Genomic DNA, 10,469 nt, shown 5'->3' on the forward strand with positions numbered 1-10,469 from the left:
TCCAGATTTCCCCCGTCAGAGTGCCATAGGAGCGAAGAAGCATGCGTTAACGGAGGGCTTCAACAGTGCTAGGGCTTTATTTCACGAGACACCGTGCACTCACGTTCGTTGTAACAACTGTCAAAGGGCACTGGATGCCTTCCAACTCCTCTCTTGCGTTTGAGCCACAGGAAGTAAATGCATTCGTTTGATTAAGCTCCGTGAACGTGCAACGACGATGGCGAAGCGCTGCCCTGTTCGCTCGAAAGCTCTCGTTTGTACGGCCTTCACCCGGCCTCAAGGTACGCCGTTCTAAACAGCCTTACATTCCACGCTGGTGTGCCCCCAGTTGGGAATGTGGGCTCTTCTGTGAGACACCAATGTGCGTCCCAAAGGAAACCGGGGGGGGGGCGGGGGGCTCCCCCAGGACGCCTGCGTACGGCAGTCGGTTGCCAGATGTTTACTTCCAGCCGGAGAAAGAGAAAAAGGACAGCTTTCCCAGGGACAATTCTGGACCCTTGGGAACATCCAGAATCACCAAAGCCTAAACTTGGCACGGCCTGGGGAACGCTCTTCCGCACGTCCAGCAATCCCCACGTCAAAACCTTTCTCGGCAGAGGCAGGCACTCTCTCCCTTGTGCTAGATAGCTCGGCAGAACCTTCCGAGAAACATGCTGCGTCATTCAGCTTGAAAGTGGGACGCGGATGGGAGAGTACGCTTTCTCCCCGTTTGGAGGCGCCGTGCGCTTGGCTTCAAAGCTGCCCGAACAGCACTAGCGGCCCGACGTCTCTGCACGGCAGGATTGTCGTTGTGGGCCGAGGCTGCGTGTTCTCTCAAAGCGGAAAACCGTGCTGGCAATACCTTGCTAGAAACTCCTCCCACGGCACTACATGTTCAGCTCCGGCCAAACGAAAGGTGACCTCAGGCCTCAAGGTAAGTTCCAGCGTTTCACGTCGGGGGAGTTGGGTGTGCAGTGGTTTCCATGAGGCCAGACTCCACCACGGAGTGCCTTAACTCTGCGACGCTCCTGGGGGCACACAGGATAGGAGCTCGTTCGCCAATTTCGCAGGATGACTTCTCTCCGTGCCGGAACGGCGACTCCTGGCTTCTAGAGGAACCTTAGCCTACACAGGCCCCTGGAGGAAGCTCTTCACATTCAGAGCAAGGGCAACGTTCTGCTCTCCGGCTTGCCTGGGTTGAGTGCCCCAGTCGTCAAAGAGCCTCGCGAAAGCAGTGCTGCGCAGACTCCCTTTGCCAGTCGAACGGCCTCCTTGACTGAAAGAGAACTGCAGTGCCAAAAGGCACCGTGCTGACGACTGGCTCCAGGAAGAGACTCGGGACAGCACTCTCATAGAAGCGAAAGCTAGGCTGTGCGCCCAGCCTGAGGAGCAGTACGTACGTTTGCCACGCTTCTTTACACAGCTAGGCATGAGCCGGAGAGCCTCGGTCACTGAGGCCTACCTAAGGGACTGCCACACTTACCCAGTAGCTCCCACGCAGAGGTCCCTGTGCCCAAACGGGCCTCCACGGAAGGGCCCTGTTCCTCCCGTTGTGTTTCCTTGAGGTAATCAGAAACCGCTGAGGATCCCTATAGGAGCTCCGGTTTGAAGCTGGGCGACCCTGGCTAAACCTTATTCCCCTCCGTGGTAAACGAGACAGTGGCGGGTCCTAAGCTGCCTGAAGTACACTGCTCGCACCCACCTTCTCTTTGCTGCCGGAAGGCCTCCCACAAGAAGTCTGAGTTTACTCGTGACAGCAGAAGTCTGAGTTTACGCGTGTGAGGCCTGCTGCTCTCAGTTCCTTGCTGGGAGCTTCAGCAGGAGCGCTCGGGAGCTCGCCGGCACAAGAACTGTGAGTGCCCTCGCCCCACCCCGGCCTCAAGCAAAAGTCCAGATTTCCCCCGTCAGAGTGCCATAGGAGCGAAGAAGCATGCGTTAACGGAGGGCTTCAACAGTGCTAGGGCTTTATTTCACGAGACACCGTGCACTCACGTTCGTTGTAACAACTGTCAAAGGGCACTGGATGCCTTCCAACTCCTCTCTTGCGTTTGAGCCACAGGAAGTAAATGCATTCGTTTGATTAAGCTCCGTGAACGTGCAACGACGATGGCGAAGCGCTGCCCTGTTCGCTCGAAAGCTCTCGTTTGTACGGCCTTCACCCGGCCTCAAGGTACGCCGTTCTAAACAGCCTTACATTCCACGCTGGTGTGCCCCCAGTTGGGAATGTGGGCTCTTCTGTGAGACACCAATGTGCGTCCCAAAGGAAACCGGGGGGGGCGGGGGGCTCCCCCAGGACGCCTGCGTACGGCAGTCGGTTGCCAGATGTTTACTTCCAGCCGGAGAAAGAGAAAAAGGACAGCTTTCCCAGGGACAATTCTGGACCCTTGGGAACATCCAGAATCACCAAAGCCTAAACTTGGCACGGCCTGGGGAACGCTCTTCCGCACGTCCAGCAATCCCCACGTCAAAACCTTTCTCGGCAGAGGCAGGCACTCTCTCCCTTGTGCTAGATAGCTCGGCAGAACCTTCCGAGAAACATGCTGCGTCATTCAGCTTGAAAGTGGGACGCGGATGGGAGAGTACGCTTTCTCCCCGTTTGGAGGCGCCGTGCGCTTGGCTTCAAAGCTGCCCGAACAGCACTAGCGGCCCGACGTCTCTGCACGGCAGGATTGTCGTTGTGGGCCGAGGCTGCGTGTTCTCTCAAAGCGGAAAACCGTGCTGGCAATACCTTGCTAGAAACTCCTCCCACGGCACTACATGTTCAGCTCCGGCCAAACGAAAGGTGACCTCAGGCCTCAAGGTAAGTTCCAGCGTTTCACGTCGGGGGAGTTGGGTGTGCAGTGGTTTCCATGAGGCCAGACTCCACCACGGAGTGCCTTAACTCTGCGACGCTCCTGGGGGCACACAGGATAGGAGCTCGTTCGCCAATTTCGCAGGATGACTTCTCTCCGTGCCGGAACGGCGGCTCCTGGCTTCTAGAGGAACCTTAGCCTACACAGGCCCCTGGAGGAAGCTCTTCACATTCAGAGCAAGGGCAACGTTCTGCTCTCCGGCTTGCCTGGGTTGAGTGCCCCAGTCGTCAAAGAGCCTCGCGAAAGCAGTGCTGCGCAGACTCCCTTTGCCAGTCGAACGGCCTCCTTGACTGAAAGAGAACTGCAGTGCCAAAAGGCACCGTGCTGACGACTGGCTCCAGGAAGAGACTCGGGACAGCACTCTCATAGAAGCGAAAGCTAGGCTGTGCGCCCAGCCTGAGGAGCAGTACGTACGTTTGCCACACTTCTTTACACAGCTAGGCATGAGCCGGAGAGCCTCGGTCACTGAGGCCTACCTAAGGGACTGCCACACTTACCCAGTAGCTCCCACGCAGAGGTCCCTGTGCCCAAACGGGCCTCCACGGAAGGGCCCTGTTCCTCCCGTTGTGTTTCCTTGAGGTAATCAGAAACCGCTGAGGATCCCTATAGGAGCTCCGGTTTGAAGCTGGGCGACCCTGGCTAAACCTTATTCCCCTCCGTGGTAAACGAGACAGTGGCGGGTCCTAAGCTGCCTGAAGTACACTGCTCGCGCCCACCTTCTCTTTGCTGCCGGAAGGCCTCCCACAAGAAGTCTGAGTTTACTCGTGACAGCAGAAGTCTGAGTTTACGCGTGTGAGGCCTGCTGCTCTCAGTTCCTTGCTGGGAGCTTCAGCAGGAGCGCTCGGGAGCTCGCCGGCACAAGAACTGTGAGTGCCCTCGCCCCACCCCGGCCTCAAGCAAAAGTCCAGATTTCCCCCGTCAGAGTGCCATAGGAGCGAAGAAGCATGCGTTAACGGAGGGCTTCAACAGTGCTAGGGCTTTATTTCACGAGACACCGTGCACTCACGTTCGTTGTAACAACTGTCAAAGGGCACTGGATGCCTTCCAACTCCTCTCTTGCGTTTGAGCCACAGGAAGTAAATGCATTCGTTTGATTAAGCTCCGTGAACGTGCAACGACGATGGCGAAGCGCTGCCCTGTTCGCTCGAAAGCTCTCGTTTGTACGGCCTTCACCCGGCCTCAAGGTACGCCGTTCTAAACAGCCTTACATTCCACGCTGGTGTGCCCCCAGTTGGGAATGTGGGCTCTTCTGTGAGACACCAATGTGCGTCCCAAAGGAAACCGGGGGGGGGGGCGGGGGGCTCCCCCAGGACGCCTGCGTACGGCAGTCGGTTGCCAGATGTTTACTTCCAGCCGGAGAAAGAGAAAAAGGACAGCTTTCCCAGGGACAATTCTGGACCCTTGGGAACATCCAGAATCACCAAAGCCTAAACTTGGCACGGCCTGGGGAACGCTCTTCCGCACGTCCAGCAATCCCCACGTCAAAACCTTTCTCGGCAGAGGCAGGCACTCTCTCCCTTGTGCTAGATAGCTCGGCAGAACCTTCCGAGAAACATGCTGCGTCATTCAGCTTGAAAGTGGGACGCGGATGGGAGAGTACGCTTTCTCCCCGTTTGGAGGCGCCGTGCGCTTGGCTTCAAAGCTGCCCGAACAGCACTAGCGGCCCGACGTCTCTGCACGGCAGGATTGTCGTTGTGGGCCGAGGCTGCGTGTTCTCTCAAAGCGGAAAACCGTGCTGGCAATACCTTGCTAGAAACTCCTCCCACGGCACTACATGTTCAGCTCCGGCCAAACGAAAGGTGACCTCAGGCCTCAAGGTAAGTTCCAGCGTTTCACGTCGGGGGAGTTGGGTGTGCAGTGGTTTCCATGAGGCCAGACTCCACCACGGAGTGCCTTAACTCTGCGACGCTCCTGGGGGCACACAGGATAGGAGCTCGTTCGCCAATTTCGCAGGATGACTTCTCTCCGTGCCGGAACGGCGACTCCTGGCTTCTAGAGGAACCTTAGCCTACACAGGCCCCTGGAGGAAGCTCTTCACATTCAGAGCAAGGGCAACGTTCTGCTCTCCGGCTTGCCTGGGTTGAGTGCCCCAGTCGTCAAAGAGCCTCGCGAAAGCAGTGCTGCGCAGACTCCCTTTGCCAGTCGAACGGCCTCCTTGACTGAAAGAGAACTGCAGTGCCAAAAGGCACCGTGCTGACGACTGGCTCCAGGAAGAGACTCGGGACAGCACTCTCATAGAAGCGAAAGCTAGGCTGTGCGCCCAGCCTGAGGAGCAGTACGTACGTTTGCCACGCTTCTTTACACAGCTAGGCATGAGCCGGAGAGCCTCGGTCACTGAGGCCTACCTAAGGGACTGCCACACTTACCCAGTAGCTCCCACGCAGAGGTCCCTGTGCCCAAACGGGCCTCCACGGAAGGGCCCTGTTCCTCCCGTTGTGTTTCCTTGAGGTAATCAGAAACCGCTGAGGATCCCTATAGGAGCTCCGGTTTGAAGCTGGGCGACCCTGGCTAAACCTTATTCCCCTCCGTGGTAAACGAGACAGTGGCGGGTCCTAAGCTGCCTGAAGTACACTGCTCGCACCCACCTTCTCTTTGCTGCCGGAAGGCCTCCCACAAGAAGTCTGAGTTTACTCGTGACAGCAGAAGTCTGAGTTTACGCGTGTGAGGCCTGCTGCTCTCAGTTCCTTGCTGGGAGCTTCAGCAGGAGCGCTCGGGAGCTCGCCGGCACAAGAACTGTGAGTGCCCTCGCCCCACCCCGGCCTCAAGCAAAAGTCCAGATTTCCCCCGTCAGAGTGCCATAGGAGCGAAGAAGCATGCGTTAACGGAGGGCTTCAACAGTGCTAGGGCTTTATTTCACGAGACACCGTGCACTCACGTTCGTTGTAACAACTGTCAAAGGGCACTGGATGCCTTCCAACTCCTCTCTTGCGTTTGAGCCACAGGAAGTAAATGCATTCGTTTGATTAAGCTCCGTGAACGTGCAACGACGATGGCGAAGCGCTGCCCTGTTCGCTCGAAAGCTCTCGTTTGTACGGTCTTCACCCGGCCTCAAGGTACGCCGTTCTAAACAGCCTTACATTCCACGCTGGTGTGCCCCCAGTTGGGAATGTGGGCTCTTCTGTGAGACACCAATGTGCGTCCCAAAGGAAACCGGGGGGGGCGGGGGGCTCCCCCAGGACGCCTGCGTACGGCAGTCGGTTGCCAGATGTTTACTTCCAGCCGGAGAAAGAGAAAAAGGACAGCTTTCCCAGGGACAATTCTGGACCCTTGGGAACATCCAGAATCACCAAAGCCTAAACTTGGCACGGCCTGGGGAACGCTCTTCCGCACGTCCAGCAATCCCCACGTCAAAACCTTTCTCGGCAGAGGCAGGCACTCTCTCCCTTGTGCTAGATAGCTCGGCAGAACCTTCCGAGAAACATGCTGCGTCATTCAGCTTGAAAGTGGGACGCGGATGGGAGAGTACGCTTTCTCCCCGTTTGGAGGCGCCGTGCGCTTGGCTTCAAAGCTGCCCGAACAGCACTAGCGGCCCGACGTCTCTGCACGGCAGGATTGTCGTTGTGGGCCGAGGCTGCGTGTTCTCTCAAAGCGGAAAACCGTGCTGGCAATACCTTGCTAGAAACTCCTCCCACGGCACTACATGTTCAGCTCCGGCCAAACGAAAGGTGACCTCAGGCCTCAAGGTAAGTTCCAGCGTTTCACGTCGGGGGAGTTGGGTGTGCAGTGGTTTCCATGAGGCCAGACTCCACCACGGAGTGCCTTAACTCTGCGACGCTCCTGGGGGCACACAGGATAGGAGCTCGTTCGCCAATTTCGCAGGATGACTTCTCTCCGTGCCGGAACGGCGGCTCCTGGCTTCTAGAGGAACCTTAGCCTACACAGGCCCCTGGAGGAAGCTCTTCACATTCAGAGCAAGGGCAACGTTCTGCTCTCCGGCTTGCCTGGGTTGAGTGCCCCAGTCGTCAAAGAGCCTCGCGAAAGCAGTGCTGCGCAGACTCCCTTTGCCAGTCGAACGGCCTCCTTGACTGAAAGAGAACTGCAGTGCCAAAAGGCACCGTGCTGACGACTGGCTCCAGGAAGAGACTCGGGACAGCACTCTCATAGAAGCGAAAGCTAGGCTGTGCGCCCAGCCTGAGGAGCAGTACGTACGTTTGCCACACTTCTTTACACAGCTAGGCATGAGCCGGAGAGCCTCGGTCACTGAGGTCTACCTAAGGGACTGCCACACTTACCCAGTAGCTCCCACGCAGAGGTCCCTGTGCCCAAACGGGCCTCCACGGAAGGGCCCTGTTCCTCCCGTTGTGTTTCCTTGAGGTAATCAGAAACCGCTGAGGATCCCTATAGGAGCTCCGGTTTGAAGCTGGGCGACCCTGGCTAAACCTTATTCCCCTCCGTGGTAAACGAGACAGTGGCGGGTCCTAAGCTGCCTGAAGTACACTGCTCGCACCCACCTTCTCTTTGCTGCCGGAAGGCCTCCCACAAGAAGTCTGAGTTTACTCGTGACAGCAGAAGTCTGAGTTTACGCGTGTGAGGCCTGCTGCTCTCAGTTCCTTGCTGGGAGCTTCAGCAGGAGCGCTCGGGAGCTCGCCGGCACAAGAACTGTGAGTGCCCTCGCCCCACCCCGGCCTCAAGCAAAAGTCCAGATTTCCCCCGTCAGAGTGCCATAGGAGCGAAGAAGCATGCGTTAACGGAGGGCTTCAACAGTGCTAGGGCTTTATTTCACGAGACACCGTGCACTCACGTTCGTTGTAACAACTGTCAAAGGGCACTGGATGCCTTCCAACTCCTCTCTTGCGTTTGAGCCACAGGAAGTAAATGCATTCGTTTGATTAAGCTCCGTGAACGTGCAACGACGATGGCGAAGCGCTGCCCTGTTCGCTCGAAAGCTCTCGTTTGTACGGCCTTCACCCGGCCTCAAGGTACGCCGTTCTAAACAGCCTTACATTCCACGCTGGTGTGCCCCCAGTTGGGAATGTGGGCTCTTCTGTGAGACACCAATGTGCGTCCCAAAGGAAACCGGGGGGGGGGGGGCGGGGGGCTCCCCCAGGACGCCTGCGTACGGCAGTCGGTTGCCAGATGTTTACTTCCAGCCGGAGAAAGAGAAAAAGGACAGCTTTCCCAGGGACAATTCTGGACCCTTGGGAACATCCAGAATCACCAAAGCCTAAACTTGGCACGGCCTGGGGAACGCTCTTCCGCACGTCCAGCAATCCCCACGTCAAAACCTTTCTCGGCAGAGGCAGGCACTCTCTCCCTTGTGCTAGATAGCTCGGCAGAACCTTCCGAGAAACATGCTGCGTCATTCAGCTTGAAAGTGGGACGCGGATGGGAGAGTACGCTTTCTCCCCGTTTGGAGGCGCCGTGCGCTTGGCTTCAAAGCTGCCCGAACAGCACTAGCGGCCCGACGTCTCTGCACGGCAGGATTGTCGTTGTGGGCCGAGGCTGCGTGTTCTCTCAAAGCGGAAAACCGTGCTGGCAATACCTTGCTAGAAACTCCTCCCACGGCACTACATGTTCAGCTCCGGCCAAACGAAAGGTGACCTCAGGCCTCAAGGTAAGTTCCAGCGTTTCACGTCGGGGGAGTTGGGTGTGCAGTGGTTTCCATGAGGCCAGACTCCACCACGGAGTGCCTTAACTCTGCGACGCTCCTGGGGGCACACAGGATAGGAGCTCGTTCGCCAATTTCGCAGGATGACTTCTCTCCGTGCCGGAACGGCGACTCCTGGCTTCTAGAGGAACCTTAGCCTACACAGGCCCCTGGAGGAAGCTCTTCACATTCAGAGCAAGGGCAACGTTCTGCTCTCCGGCTTGCCTGGGTTGAGTGCCCCAGTCGTCAAAGAGCCTCGCGAAAGCAGTGCTGCGCAGACTCCCTTTGCCAGTCGAACGGCCTCCTTGACTGAAAGAGAACTGCAGTGCCAAAAGGCACCGTGCTGACGACTGGCTCCAGGAAGAGACTCGGGACAGCACTCTCATAGAAGCGAAAGCTAGGCTGTGCGCCCAGCCTGAGGAGCAGTACGTACGTTTGCCACGCTTCTTTACACAGCTAGGCATGAGCCGGAGAGCCTCGGTCACTGAGGCCTACCTAAGGGACTGCCACACTTACCCAGTAGCTCCCACGCAGAGGTCCCTGTGCCCAAACGGGCCTCCACGGAAGGGCCCTGTTCCTCCCGTTGTGTTTCCTTGAGGTAATCAGAAACCGCTGAGGATCCCTATAGGAGCTCCGGTTTGAAGCTGGGCGACCCTGGCTAAGCCTTATTCCCCTCCGTGGTAAACGAGACAGTGGCGGGTCCTAAGCTGCCTGAAGTACACTGCTCGCACCCACCTTCTCTTTGCTGCCGGAAGGCCTCCCACAAGAAGTCTGAGTTTACTCGTGACAGCAGAAGTCTGAGTTTACGCGTGTGAGGCCTGCTGCTCTCAGTTCCTTGCTGGGAGCTTCAGCAGGAGCGCTCGGGAGCTCGCCGGCACAAGAACTGTGAGTGCCCTCGCCCCACCCCGGCCTCAAGCAAAAGTCCAGATTTCCCCCGTCAGAGTGCCATAGGAGCGAAGAAGCATGCGTTAACGGAGGGCTTCAACAGTGCTAGGGCTTTATTTCACGAGACACCGTGCACTCACGTTCGTTGTAACAACTGTCAAAGGGCACTGGATGCCTTCCAACTCCTCTCTTGCGTTTGAGCCACAGGAAGTAAATGCATTCGTTTGATTAAGCTCCGTGAACGTGCAACGACGATGGCGAAGCGCTGCCCTGTTCGCTCGAAAGCTCTCGTTTGTACGGCCTTCACCCGGCCTCAAGGTACGCCGTTCTAAACAGCCTTACATTCCACGCTGGTGTGCCCCCAGTTGGGAATGTGGGCTCTTCTGTGAGACACCAATGTGCGTCCCAAAGGAAACCGGGGGGGGCGGGGGGCTCCCCCAGGACGCCTGCGTACGGCAGTCGGTTGCCAGATGTTTACTTCCAGCCGGAGAAAGAGAAAAAGGACAGCTTTCCCAGGGACAATTCTGGACCCTTGGGAACATCCAGAATCACCAAAGCCTAAACTTGGCACGGCCTGGGGAACGCTCTTCCGCACGTCCAGCAATCCCCACGTCAAAACCTTTCTCGGCAGAGGCAGGCACTCTCTCCCTTGTGCTAGATAGCTCGGCAGAACCTTCCGAGAAACATGCTGCGTCATTCAGCTTGAAAGTGGGACGCGGATGGGAGAGTACGCTTTCTCCCCGTTTGGAGGCGCCGTGCGCTTGGCTTCAAAGCTGCCCGAACAGCACTAGCGGCCCGACGTCTCTGCACGGCAGGATTGTCGTTGTGGGCCGAGGCTGCGTGTTCTCTCAAAGCGGAAAACCGTGCTGGCAATACCTTGCTAGAAACTCCTCCCACGGCACTACATGTTCAGCTCCGGCCAAACGAAAGGTGACCTCAGGCCTCAAGGTAAGTTCCAGCGTTTCACGTCGGGGGAGTTGGGTGTGCAGTGGTTTCCATGAGGCCAGACTCCACCACGGAGTGCCTTAACTCTGCGACGCTCCTGGGGGCACACAGGATAGGAGCTCGTTCGCCAATTTCGCAGGATGACTTCTCTCCGTGCCGGAACGGCGGCTCCTGGCTTCTAGAGGAACCTTAGCCTACACAGGCCCCTGGAGGAAGCTCTT

The sequence above is a fragment of the Grampus griseus genome (assembly GCF_964374135.1).
Source record: "Grampus griseus genome assembly, chromosome: 14".
NCBI lineage: Eukaryota > Metazoa > Chordata > Mammalia > Artiodactyla > Delphinidae > Grampus > Grampus griseus.